At 40.9% G+C, this 14,176-nt stretch overlaps 1 pseudogene; it reads left to right on the plus strand.

Moving 5' to 3' along the window:
* Positions 1 to 258: 258 nt before the first annotated feature.
* LOC149173813 (BURP domain protein RD22-like) lies at positions 259 to 918 on the plus strand (annotated as a pseudogene).
* The last annotated feature ends 13,258 nt before the right edge of the window (positions 919 to 14,176 follow it).

Below are 14,176 nucleotides of genomic sequence, written 5' to 3' on the forward strand. Positions count from 1 at the left end.
TTACGCTAAAATAATTATTTAAGGGGAAGGTTACTCTTGAGGATTTCATTGTCTCTCAATACCCTATAAGAACAAGTCATGTGTCCATCACTTTTATTAGCTAGTTTCATGATAGGTGACATCTAAAACCCAGATGGCCATGCATATGTTCAGGTGTGTGCCTTCAATAGACCCTTCCTTGTTGAATTTAGATAAAAAATACAGACACAATTCCATAGTAAACGAAAATGAAATCTTAGTTGATCCTCATGGTCAAAAATGTTTTTCCTCGATAGCAAATTTCAAATAAAATTGATGCTTTACAGAAAATTTCTCAAGAGATCAAGCGCAGAAAATAGATTGTTCTTCCTTCAACGTCCTTCAGTTGAAGCTATTCCATTCTGCTATGATAAAACATCAATAGCCTTGGAGAAGCTCAATATATATAAAGGATCTAACACAACTATTGTTATGAAGTAGACTTAGAGGTGTGTGAAAGTCCCGCAAATATTGGTGAGATCAGATATTGTGGAACAACTTTGAAATCATGGTTTATTATGCTACATGTATTATGGGGACCAATCATGTGAGTGTGTTAGACATGAATGTACCTCGCAATGCAAGCTCAAGTCTCAACAATATACTATCACTGGGATTCCTTTTCAAAAAAAATCTTGTTTAGGGTTAGTGATTTGTCACAGGCACACATATCCATATGCTATCTATTATTCCCATGAAACTTAGCACACCACTACTACGTGAGTGTCTCTGAAGGGTAAAGATGGCAACAGTGGAGAGGGAGTGACAATGTGTCACACAGACATGACTTGGTGGAATCCTTTACTCTTGGCCTTCCAGGTAATTAATGTCAAGCGCAACGGTGCACCCATTCATGACTTCCTACTCTACAATGATTTTATTTGGCTTCCTGCCAAGTAGATTCTCTATCTCTATCCATTTTCATATTCTATTTACTATCATAACCCTGAATAAGGAGAAAAAAATGCAAAGCGCATAAGTTGTAATATATATATATATATATATATATATATATATATATATATATATATATATATATATATATATATATTCAAAATTTTAATTTACATAGAACATTTTTAAAATCTATATATTCCACCGTTTACACGTGTGTATATTTTTTTTCCAACAAACACTTTCCCACATTGAAACTATGAATGGCACGGTGTCAGATTGATGCCAACTACACTTTGTATAACCCATCGATCCATGAACCTATCATGATGGATGGATGCTAACAACTTGATGCAATCTTGATGGATACTATATGTACACCAATTTTGAATTTTGAATTTCCTCATGCAACCATGGATTTGAATTTGTTCACCCTACTCATTTCCTCATTCCACCACGGATTTGAATTTTTTCACTGTGCTCATTTTCTCAAGCCACCATGTATTTAGATTTGAATTGACTCTCCAATTTGGTGTGTGATTTGGACATCCAAAGAGAGATCAAATCCCACTACAATCGAAGGAGAAGGAGGAGATGTGAGGGCTTGTTAAGTCCCTATAATACTAATATATTCCCCTTATTTTTATTGTTAGTGTAGCCCCCGTATTTTTATTATTGTGCCCATGTATCCTCCATGTTGTTATTGTTGTGCCCTTACGTTATTATTTTTATGTAGGTTCTAATTATATTGTGAGTCGTTAGAATCATATATATACCAAGGAGGTATTATAATTTGAATCATCCAATAATCGTTCATTTATATAATGTAAAGGAAGTTTCCTCCTTGAAGAGGCTAATTTTTAAGTCATTGATATATCTTTTCTTCTATTTTTTGAGTTGGTTTCATAACCTTTGGTATGAGAGCTTTGGATTCTAGGGTTTCGCTTATTTAAATAAGTCATCTTGTAATTTCAACTATAAAGTTTTTTATACGAATCTTCATAAGCTAAAATTGTAATCACGTGGAGCTAAAATATTCATGAAGCTTGCGTATGAATTTCAAATGTTTGTTCTCTACAATTTTAGAGATATGATCCAAGGAAGTTAGGGTTTTTTATGGATCTAGAATTCCATCTCAAATAGGAGACCTAGGGAAAAGTGTCACAACTTTATCTCTGAGAATTGGATTTGAATTTCATAAGCAGTGACTGAAATTGAACGGAATGCAGTTTTTTGGGTATCATATTTAGGGTCGAAGGTTAAAAAAGTGACATGTGGCACTCCGTACAAGTTCGTTCTATTGAACCAGTCTATAACCAGGTCATCATGGGAGATTGGCATAACTCTTTCTTGAAGAATCTAATATTGGTCTGACTTGTGGGTTGGAAAGAAGACTCATAGGGATACTACAATATGGAATTTCAAAACTTGGAGATCTGAAATTATAGATATATAAAAACTTCAATGTCGAGCTCTTAAAATGCAAGTAAAAGGTGTGTATTTTTTAAAAAATTTCATAACTTTTGTCTGAAAAATAAATTTTAAGTGATTCAAAGGGGATATTGAAGAATATATATTAGTATTTGGTTGTAATATTCCTTGCAAACAAAATATTTCTACACCCATTAAGCCCTCAGAAATATCTATGATGACTCATGAAGAGGAATAATTGCAACGTGATATATCAAGATTACAGGACCAAGTGCAACAAATTTCACTCTCACAAAGAGCAACCAAAGATGAACTAAAAGGGGACATGAATGGCTTAAAAAGGGACATGGATGTTTTGAAGGATGGTTTAAAATCAGACATGTAAGATTTGAAGGATGTGTTAAAAGCATACGTGGAAGAAATGATGAATGTTAAGATGGAAGGATTGACAAAGTCGCTGCAAGAAACGCTTCCCAATGGTGACAAGATAATCCATGAAAATCATGATGAGGAAAAACAGAATACGAATTATGATTTTAGAGACTCCAATGTTGGGTTTAATACCCACCACATTCAAAATATCGATATGAGGAAGTTTGATGGAAAGGATCTGGTAACATGGATACTACAGATAGAGCAATATTTTGAATTTCATGATGTGCAACACACACAAAAGGTACACATTTCAACTTTATAGTTAGAACCCAGTCAATTTGTATGGTATAGATGGATTTGTTCTCATAAACCATTTGTCACTTGGTCAATGTTTACGACAGAAATGATAGCACATTATGAGGATACAAAGAGAAACACCTTATTTATCTAATTGATAAATCTCAAACAAAAGGGTTAAATGGTGGGGCACATTGAGGACTTCGAAAAATTGAATATCAGGGTAATTGATATTCCATGGGAGCATGGGATTGATGTCTTCATAGGGACTATGAAGGATAACATCCAACATGAGGTTCGCCTTTGGGAACCTGATTCATTGGAGAAGGAATTCAGAGTGGCAAGACAATTTGAAAGGAAAATTATGGAAACAAGGAAGTATACCACTCACAACTACACATATGGAAGTGTTGCTACTCTTAGCCTTCCACAACCTACAAGGTTGACGCCACAAAAATTGAAGGAAAAAATAACAAAAGGGCTTTGTTACAGTTGTGATAGAAAATACATTAAAGGTCATAAGTGGGATGAGAAGAAATTATTCTACATAGATTGTGAAGAGGAGGAAGAAAAGGAACAAGAAGCATCAAAAGAGGAGGATATACATCAAGAACCAACCCCAGAGAAAGAAAAAATGAATCCTACCATATCTTGTAATGCATTGGAAGGAATTACCACTCCTCAAACTCTAAATATAGAATGATATATCAAGAAGAAAAAGGTAATAGTGTATATTGATTCGGGTAGTACCCATAATTTTATTCATTATAAGATAGTCAAGGAATTGAATTTGTTCCTATATCCAGTACTGGAGTGTTAAGTGATGGTTGCAAATGGAGGAACTATAAATTTCTTTGGAAAGTTCCATAATATCAAGCTAATCATGGGGGAATATGTATTTAATAGTCCAATGCTTTGCATTCCAATGGGTGGTGTTGATGTTGTACTAGGATTCTAATGGTTATAATATTTGGGGACAATAGCTTTTAATTTTAAAGAACATTTCTTGATTTTTTTTGGGAAGGAAAGGAATTGCAGTTAAGGGGTATCATAGGGAAACTGGGAAATATAATCAACTCTAATGGCATGACAAAGCTTCTGAAGAAATAACAACAGGGCGTAATTGTACAATCATTCTCTATAGACGTTCAAACATCTAAATCATCTATTTCTCCATATCTCCAAAAAGCATTGGACAATCATTCCAAGGTATTTGAGACTCCCAAAGGCCTCCCACCTATTTTTTGTCATGATCACGTTATTTATTTGATTCCAGGAAGTGTTCCTCCAAACATAAGACCTTATAGATATCCCTATGCCCAAAAAAGTGTGTTACACAGCAATTTGTCACTGTCATCCAGTCAGTATCCTAAAATCAAACTCATGCTCTCTGAATTGGCCAAATGACCCTCATTTCCAAAGTTTATTGGGTCAGCGCGTCTGTTATTAAAATATCCGCGCTGAATGGCGGCTCATAGTGTATCCAGTGCGCTACCAGCATGGAAGCACATCACTTTTCCGCACTGGTCGCATTTCAAGAGCAGCGCACCTATCCTTTGTATTGGGTCGCGCTGACATGACTTTCCTAGTTATTGAGGTGCGACGTCAGCGCGCCAGTTATCTTATAATCCGCGCTGATCCTGTTTGGGCGAATTTGTTCTAACAGCCAACCTTCCAGATGACTCCAGACCTGGTTGTTGGCCTTGTGGGTATCGCCCTCCCTTCTATGGCATGTATGTTCGTCATATGGGCCACCTTTCTTGGAGATAAGATTATCCTTCCACCCTCCATGGAGACTCCTTCTCCTATATAAACCTGTACCATTGCCATGAGCAGCTAGTTTTTAGTTTTTGGAGATAGTTTTGACATCAAGGAATTCATAGTGTTTTGTGTGCTGCTGTTAGTAGGTAGTTGGTGTGATAAAGTGTGGATTGCTAGAAAGCTAGAGAAAGGTTGTGAAGTCTTAGAGTTTTGTGTGAGAGAGAGTTGCTTGACTTGGGAGATCCACTTCTTGGGTGAATGCTTACGAGATCTGCTGGTTGGACCCTCTTGAGAAGGACTCAGCGTCAGAAAAATGGTTGTATCTTTCTCTGATTATTGATTAGTAATAAACGACTGCTATTATAGTTCCAATCTCATTGTCAATTATGGTGATGTTGATTTATTTCCTTTCTGACTGAAATATAGTTGTGCCTTGGTGGATTTTATGCTTGTATCTGTTTCTTCCTTTGCATGTGCAGGTGTCCGTTTACGAGGATCGCTAGGATTGTGACCTGCCGGAGCGAGGGAGCGGGGATACCAACTCTGCTTTGACTATAGCGTGGGATTCCAGGTTGGTCTTCTTAATTCACCTTTAATGTACAACTAGGAACTTGCGTGGCAGCGTGATTGATTGTTGCTAGACCCATGCTGGGTTAGTAGGGATCGCCTCTATCCGTAGAGGGGATTTACCTCTCCAACAATTTGGCGACTCCGTTGGGGAGCCAACCCTTGTCTCTTTTTTTTCATCCTTGTTTTTGAGTTTGATTGTTGCTCTCTTTTTGAAATTTTGGGGATTAATTATCAGTCTTTTGCGTTTCCTGGGTTGATCTGGGAAATGCCCCTGTTTGATTGAAAGATTGGCTATTTTGATTTGGGAGTTTTGATTTGCCTGTCACTATTTTTGAGCTCCATCGCGGATTTAATTTTAACAGTCGCACTGACATCGTGCTCACCCTTTTGCAACATCCTGTTCATCGCGTAAATACGCCTAACAGTCGCGACGATCCTGGAAAATCGGATCAGCGCGGAAAAGACGTGTATAGTCGCGACGTCAGCGCGACTTGCTAGCTTTTTACCCGCGCTAACCTTGGGTTGCTAGCTTAATTCCCGCGACGATTGTGTTTTTCTGAGATCAGCTCGGTTTTTTGGACAAAAGTTTCGCTGACAGCGCAGGTGGTCTGTGTAAAAGTTGCGCTGACCCTTGATCATCTCAGGTTCTCAGTGTACAAATTGCGCTGATTCCTAAAAAGTTGTTTTTATAACTTTATCTCCTGAATTCATCAATCTTTCTTATCCCCTGTTGTTTCTTGTCTCTCATTAGCTTGTTTTGATTGCTTTTGGTTAAGGGACGCTCTCTCTTTGATTTCATTCGAGTGAGTCTTGTGTTTTTAGACCATGTGACCTAGCCCTTTAGAAGTTTCATCGAGAAACCATTTGCTTGGGTTACTTGTCTATTCAAGGTTCATCCACAACCCTCTTATTTATTTGCTTGAGGCTTTTTCACTGTTTGTTGCTGGTTGATTTTTAGTGACGATTATTGAACCACTTTTTTATGTTGATTCGATTTCTTCACTACCAAGCATAGATCACGATTGTTTGGATCGATCAATTCACACTTGCTTCCTTCTTGCTTGAATTCCTTTTTGCCTTGTTGGGCTTAGATCACATAGCTCGTACAAGCCTTTGTTTTTCCTTTGATTTGGAAAACTATTTTGGGTGTCTTGGGAACTTTGTTGTGTTTTCATTGAGTGATTTTATTCCTTTTGCTCGGTGTTCCTGTCTCTCAAAATTCATTTTAAGTGCTTTGTGCCATTGAAAAAAAATCAAACTAATATCTTTTGCATTCCATATTTGAAAAGGAAAAGAACATTTCATTGATTTGTATTCTCAAAAGAAAAGTTTCGTTTCCTTGCCATTAACTGCATTAGATTGTTTGATTGCTTGTGTTCATTTTGTTTGATCGAAAACTCTTAACCTTCTCATAGCTAGAATTCATCGAACGAAATGGTATTATTTGGCATGTAGTCTGCATCTAAGTAATTCTGAGAGAACACACGGTAGGACCTGAAATTGAAACTTAATTCAAGATCAACCATAAAATAAACTGAATAAACCTAAAAACGCATTGGAATTTAATGCAAATATCTAGAGGTCTAGGCTAGAGACGTGTTCCGGTGTCGTTAAACCTAGTCACTGTTGTTTCACACTACGGTTGGGTGATTCCTCCTTTTGTGACTCGATAGTGGTCTAGCACGGATTTGTGCTCCCACGTACCATCACGTATATAGGGGAGACTCCACTAGTTTATCATCCTTGATCCATAGGAAGCCGAGTATGCCGCCTTGTGAGCCATAACGCACCGAACACAACATTCGGGAATATTGACTGCAGTACGGAAAGTCCTTGGCTCTCATATGATTGCTAAGGTGTATAAGCAGTTTTACGGATCGCTTGGTAAACCCTTTGCCTAGAGTCTCCAGAGCAGTCACTTTTGATCCTTTTCGGACTCCCTAAACGAAAAGGTGCCTGTGAGCGTCTTGTCACTTCGTGCTCATTAAACATTCGAAGGAGACTGGAGTCATCTTTTCGTCCTTTTCTCAACTCTTGAAACATGAAAAGGTCAAGTTTAATTCCAGTGTCTTAAAATTTATTCGGCCACGATAACACTTCTCGGTTAGATTTTGTGTGCGATAGCTTGAGTAGGTTTCTTTTTCTTTCTCAATGGAAACGTTTCCAGGGTTCACCAACCCACGTTCCCCTCCTGACAGGAATCCTGGTCATTTCCCTCCTCTCGGGAATGTTGGTGCTCCTTATATCGCAACATTATCCTTTCCAGGGTTAACTGTTGGGTTGCCTGTTTGGTTGTTTTCGACCTCTTTGGTCCCTACCGTGTCGGTTGTTAGTCCATCAATCTCTCCACCTGAACAACATCATGTTGATCCTAAGGTGGACCTCTCCCCTTCGACACCTACTTCCACGTCGTCATCTTCTACTTCGCCTGGTGAAAGTCTCGATTCGAGTAGCTAGGTGGCTAAGAACAAGAAGAAGAAGACCAAGAAGAAGAAGTCCCCCAAGGGAGAGGCTACAAGCACAACTGTTATTCCCTCAAGTACACCTGAAGTCGAACCCATTTCCGCTCCTCCGCGGAAGGTTAAGTTTCCTTGTCGATTATGCAAGGAGGACCATCTTCTTCACGATTGTCCTGGCATTCCCAGGGTACTTGAAGTCTGGTCTCGCGATCTAGCCCACCCCTCATCGTCCTCTGAGGCTCATGGCGATGCTCTCTTATCGGTTGGGAATGGCAAGGGAAAAGGTAAGATATGAATCCCTTGTAGACTGTGTGAAGGTAATCATCCCCTTCACCTTTGTCCACTCATGGATAAAGCCTCGAGTGTCTTGGAAAGTCTCCCAGCTCCCTCACCCCAACTTCCCGTTGGATATCAACGTCTTTCTACAGATACAGATCATTCGCCTCCCGACAATGAGATTGGTTCACATTCATCTCTTGTCCAGGCCCCTCTTCCCGCACCTGGCTGTGTCCAGCCTGTTCCAGACCAACCATTGGTCGGAAAGAGTTTCGACTCGAGTCCATTTCTTGTCGACCACTCTGTTTCGGAAGAGCAAAATTCCCATGTTCTTCTTGTCTCGTCAAATTCTCCTAAGCTTGGTGATGGCTTTCCCATCCCAACCTCTCCGGAGAATTCTGATTCGGTTCCTTCCGAGCAGAGGGGCAACCATATGGTTCCCCCACCAAGTAGTTCGGTCATTTCCTTCGATTGGAGTCGTTTGACTACCCCTCCCCTTCCATCCCATGTGCCTTTCTGGGTCACCGCCTACGCCTCCCATATGGCGCTGCCGGGCACTGTGTTGGATGAGGGAGCATCAGTTAGTCTTATGCCCGTTACTACTTGGCAGGCTTTGGGTTCCCCATCGCTTGTACCTGTCGCACCGAATCTCACCACTTTTGACGGAGGAATGAGTCAACCATTAGGGATCCTTCCACAATTTCCTATTACTTTGGGAGGTAAGACTGTCTATATAGACATCTCGGTTACCCAAGGTTCTTTAGACTTCAGTCTTCTCCTTGGGCGTGACTATGTGTATGCCATGGGAGCTCTTGTTTCTTCACTTTTCCGTGTGGTTTTCTTTCCACACGATGGAAGAATAGCGACGATAGATCAATTATCGTTCGTTCGTCCACAAGCCCCTCCAGAACAATTGTCCTTCCCTCTTGGTTCTCATCCACCAGTTGCATCTGTTTCACCCCAGATCTACTACGTGGCCACCTCTCCCGTGCCTGTATCCAGCAATGCCGCCGTCATGCATAGCATCCTGGGGGCATTGGGTCCTGACTTCCGAGACATTGACCTCCCACCGGGAGCGCCACTCTTGGAAGCCCCGACTTCCTATTCATTATGATGAAGTTCGGTTGGAGCATAGTTCACTTTCCTCTGTCAAGCTCCCTAAAAAATGAAATTAGGTCTGGTCGGAGCATAGTTTAGTTTCCTATGTCAAGCTCCTTAAAAAATGAAATTGGGTCTGGTTGGAGCATAGTTCCTTTCCAGTGTCAAGCTCTTTAAAAAATGAAACTAGGCTTAGTCCGAGGATAGTTTTGATCTTATGGCGACCTCGTTAAAAAACGAAACAAGGTGGTCGAGCATAGTTCCTGATCTTGTGTCAAGCTCGTTAAAAAATGAAACAAGGGTTATGAGGATAGTTCTTTTACTGTGTCAACCTCATTAAAAAATGAAACAACTCCATTTTCAGATCGAGTCTTTGATTAAGATCTCGTAAAATCCAAGTCGATTCTTTCCAAGATCTCGAAAGTGAACCTTCATTCCATCCACTTCGTTGAATGCAATGAAGCTTGGGGGGCATGTACCTCGTTTTGCGTCATTATGCTGGGGGCATGCAAACTTATAACAAGCATAGTTTTTCGTTTCAAGCTTGTGTAAACATGAAACAGAATCCAAGCAAAGTTCTCCATGGTTCAAGCTTGTGTAAAAATGAACCCATACCCGATTTACATCTCGTGATTTCCATTTTTATCCGCTGAATTTTGCTAGATGAGCCTTGGTTGTTTTCATTCCATCGCCACCATCTCTTTGGCCAATCATATGCTTTCACTTGGTTGTTTTACCTTTCCTGAGGGACCGCAGTTATGAGTGGTTTTGTTAGCCAGCCTCTTGACCATTACATGTTTTGAGAAGTTCCACCATTTCCGGAACCAGTTTCTACCTTTTATACCACTCATTCCTCTAGGACGAGTCACCTTTAAGCTCTTTTCTGACTCGTAAAATGTGAAAAGATTGCCGAGTATTTTTCCCTTTTTGACTCGTTAAAGAGAATAAAAATGGAGGTCTGCTTTCAAATCTTTTCCAACCGTTTAAAGATGAAAAGATTGCCGAGTTTCCCCTTGACTCGTTAAAAGGAACGAGAGGTGGTCGTTTTAACGCTCTTTTTCCGACCGTTTAACTTAAAAAGATTGTCGGGTGTTTGTCGTTTCACACTCGTTACCGGCTCTAAAGCGACGTACTTCTGACCGCTTTTTTACTTTTTCGGGTCGAAGTCACTATTTACGAAAAGTACTCCTCGATCATTTGGTCGGGCGGTTATTTCGGGTATTGTTTTATACTTTTTCGGGCCCGAGAGACAAAACTTTATGAAAAAGGACCCCCCTGGAGTTTCCTTTTCCGCTGTCTTTTCAGACTCTCTAAACAGGAAAAGACGCTGAGTTCTTCCATCGTCAGACTCGTTAAAACTTAATGACGTCGGGTATCGTTGAAATGACACTTCTCCAAGCATATGCTATCCCCGTCAAGCTTTTCATCCAAAAATAATCGGGGTACCTGCCAGAAATGGTGGGGAAAATGGAACTGTAATCATAGTCGTGTCGGCAGTATGTCGCTCTTGAACATGGCACCCCTCTGCTTCGTGTCTGGGTGGGATCATCTCATCTTGTTTTTCACTAGCTTTCGTGGTTTTGGGTTATCCTATTTGACCTCTCATCTGCTCATTGCCTAGTCATCATGACCTCTGCTCATTTGATGTCAAATACTACCAAGTCCGCTATCGTGCCACCGATATGTTCAAGAGAAGTTGACCTCTGCAGTGTTACAACCTACCCTTGATGCCTCACATACTTCTGATTCATCACATTAATCTTCCGTTGTCTCGTGTCGATGATGTGGGAAACATCATGGCCCACCTTCGATCAAGGTTACCTCCTGTCGACTTCAGCTCATTATCCAGGATGGTGACTTAGAGACCCCTTCCAGGTGCCTTAGAGCCTGCATGCCTCAATGGCAGGTTCTTCGTGTTCGACGGCTGGTTTTCATCATTGGCCTCCGATCGAATGATTCCACGGGTGTTCGACACCAGCTCATTGATTCGCATGCCGTGGATTGTACCTACAGTACCTTGAGGACCATTGTCATTATTGGTGGCCCCTCTCGCGTATGTTAACAGTTTTCATCATTGACTGGTAATCAGACGATGTTCATGCATGTTCGACTTCAACTCATGTATTCACATGCTTGAACTTGTACTTTGATCGGATTGGGATGGAGCGCAAGACCCTGGTTCTAGTCTCTTGTGAGCCAAGCTGCGATTTTTGTGGATTGATATTACATGACTCGTTGATGGATGGCTGCGACCATACCTGAGTCTTTTAGGATGGCTGCGACCATACCTTGTTATCATCATGGTCTCTTCAGCTGGATGGCTGCGTCCATACCACAGACCTTATTTCATATGTCTTTTGGATGGTTGTGCCCATGCCTAGACTACATGCAATCAAGCTATCAGTTGTATATACGTGCAGGTCCTTCCTGGTGGTGTTCCAGTTCGGCAGTTTTGTAAAGAATTTCACCCCTCCCACTCTCTCGGGCTTCATGCTTTAGGGGGCATCTGTTACACAGCAATTTGTCACTATCATCCAGTCAGTATCCTAAAATCAAACTCATGCTCTCTGAATTGGCCAAATGACCCTCATTTCCAAAGTTTGCTGGGTCAGCGCGTCTATTATTAAAATATCCGCGCTGACTGGCGGCTCATAGTGTATCCAGTGCACTGCCAGCACGGAAGCACATCACTTTTCCGCGCTGGTCGCATTTCATGAGCCAACGCACCTATCCTTTGTATTGGGTCGCGCTGACATGACTTTCCTAGTTATTGAGGTGCGACGTCAGCGCGCCAGTTATCTTATAATCCGCGCTGATCCTGTTTGGGCGAATTTGTTCTAACAGCCAACCTTCCAGATGACTCCAGACCTGGTTGTTGGCCTTGTGGGTATCGCCCTCCCTTCTATGGCATGTCTGTTCGTCATATGGGCCACCTTTCTTGGAGATAAGCTTATCCTTCCACCCTCCATGGAGACTCCTTCTCCTATATAAACCTGTACCATTTCCATGAGCAGCTAGTTTTTAGTGTTTGGAGATAGTTTTGACATCAAGGAATTCATAGTGTTTTGTGTGTTGCTGCTAGTAGGTAGTTGGTGTGATAAAGTGTGGATTGCTAGAAAGCTAGAGAAAGGTTGTGAAGTCTTAGAGTTTTGTGTGAGAGAGAGTTGCTTGACTTGGGAGATCCACTTCTTGGGTGAATGCTTACGAGATCTGCTGGCTGGACCCTCTTGAGAAGGATTCAGCGTCGGAACAATGGTTGTATCTTTCTCTGATTATTGATTAATAATAAACGATTGCTATTATAGTTCCAATCTCATTGTCAATTATGGTGATGTTGATTTATTTCCTTTCTGACTGAAATATAGTTGTGCCTTGGTGGATTTTATGCTTGTATCTGTTTCTTCCTTTGCATGTGCAGGTGTCTGTTTGCGAGGATCGCTAGGATTGTGACCTGCCGGAGCGAGGGAGCGGGGATACCAACTCTGCTTCGACTATAGCGTGGGATTCCAGGTTGGTCTTCTTAATTCACCTTTAATGTACAACTAGGAACTTGCGTGGCAGCGTGATTGATTGTTGCTAGAACCATGCTGGGCTAGTAGGGATCGCCTCTATCCGTAGAGGGGATTTACCTCTCCAACAAAGTGAAATTAGACGTATGGTTACAGAAATGCTACAAGTTGGTATAATTCAACCTATTCAAAGTTATTTCTCTGCTCCAGTAGTATTGGTGCACAAGAAGGAAAAATAATTGCGTATGTATCCAGATTATAGGGAGCTCAAAAAGCTCACTATTGAAGATAAATCTCCCATTCCCGTCATTGATAAATTGTTGGATGAATTACATGGAGAAATTTACTTCACCAAGATGGACCTTCGTTCAGGATATCATCAAATTAGAATGAAGATTGAAGACATTTTAAAAACAACATCAAAAACTCATGAGGTTCATTATGAATTTTTGGTCATGCCTTTTTGCCTTACTAATGCACCTTCCAAATTTCAAGGTTTAATGAATTCCATTTTCAAACCCTTCCTTAAAAAATGTATCTTAGTATTGTTTGATGATATACTAATCCACAACAAGTATTGGGAGGATCATGTTCAACATGTTGATAGGGTGATCAAACTATTGGAGGAGAAACAATTTGTTGGGCATTGGGTCCCCCACAGCAGGTTTTGGGTGCAAAACCCAAGTTTTGGCAAACAATATTGTAAGTCTCCGTGAATTGAGGGCGCGGAGTGCGAAGTGTACAATTGAGTCATAGGGTTGTCCGCCCTAAACATTGTATTGTAAACTAGTGTAAAGTTGGCCTACCCATGGTCCGTGGACCATGGGATTGTATAAATAGAGCGAGGCTCTAAGTTGTAAGAGGAAATGAATGAAGGAATCAGTGAATTAGATAGGCTTAGCGAAGAGTCTAAGTGTCTTGGGTCATAGTAGTAGGTAGAGGCTCTGCAGCTGAGTGCGCGGACCCTTACAGCTGAATGCACAGGGCGGAGTCGAGTCTATAAACAGGACAGAAAGCTAATAAAGAGAAGTTTATCCTAATTCTATGCATCTAGTCTTGAATCATTATTGTGTTGTTATGTATTACTTTTACTCTTTTTATTTACTGCACGCAGTTGAGTAAATGCTTGCATGGTTCATAATACTTATATATGAAAATAATCTAAGTAATCAGCTAACAGTGCATAATTAGGAAAGACTTAGGTAAATAACAAGGATCGCGTTGTGACTAGGACTACGCGAAGACATCATCGCAGGCTGCGAGGTGCCCACTAGTGCGCGTAGCATAGTGAGCGCAAAGGTTGGACAACATACCAATCCCAACATACCAGACATCCCCAAGGTGCGTAAACCTAGTTCTAGCACCCTCCCATACTACTTTGGGTGAGACCTCAGTCCGTGCTCTGTGAATTTTTTCCGAAAGGGCTAGTAGTACCGAGATTTGCTTGGCTAAATCACCTCTGAACCTGGGTCAAGCCCCACTAAGCGA

This window comes from Pinus tabuliformis, chromosome 4_2 (genome assembly GCF_031772625.1).
Source record: "Pinus tabuliformis cultivar Carrire ecotype Pingquan chromosome 4_2, CPIR1, whole genome shotgun sequence".
Taxonomy (NCBI): domain Eukaryota; kingdom Viridiplantae; phylum Streptophyta; class Pinopsida; order Pinales; family Pinaceae; genus Pinus; species Pinus tabuliformis.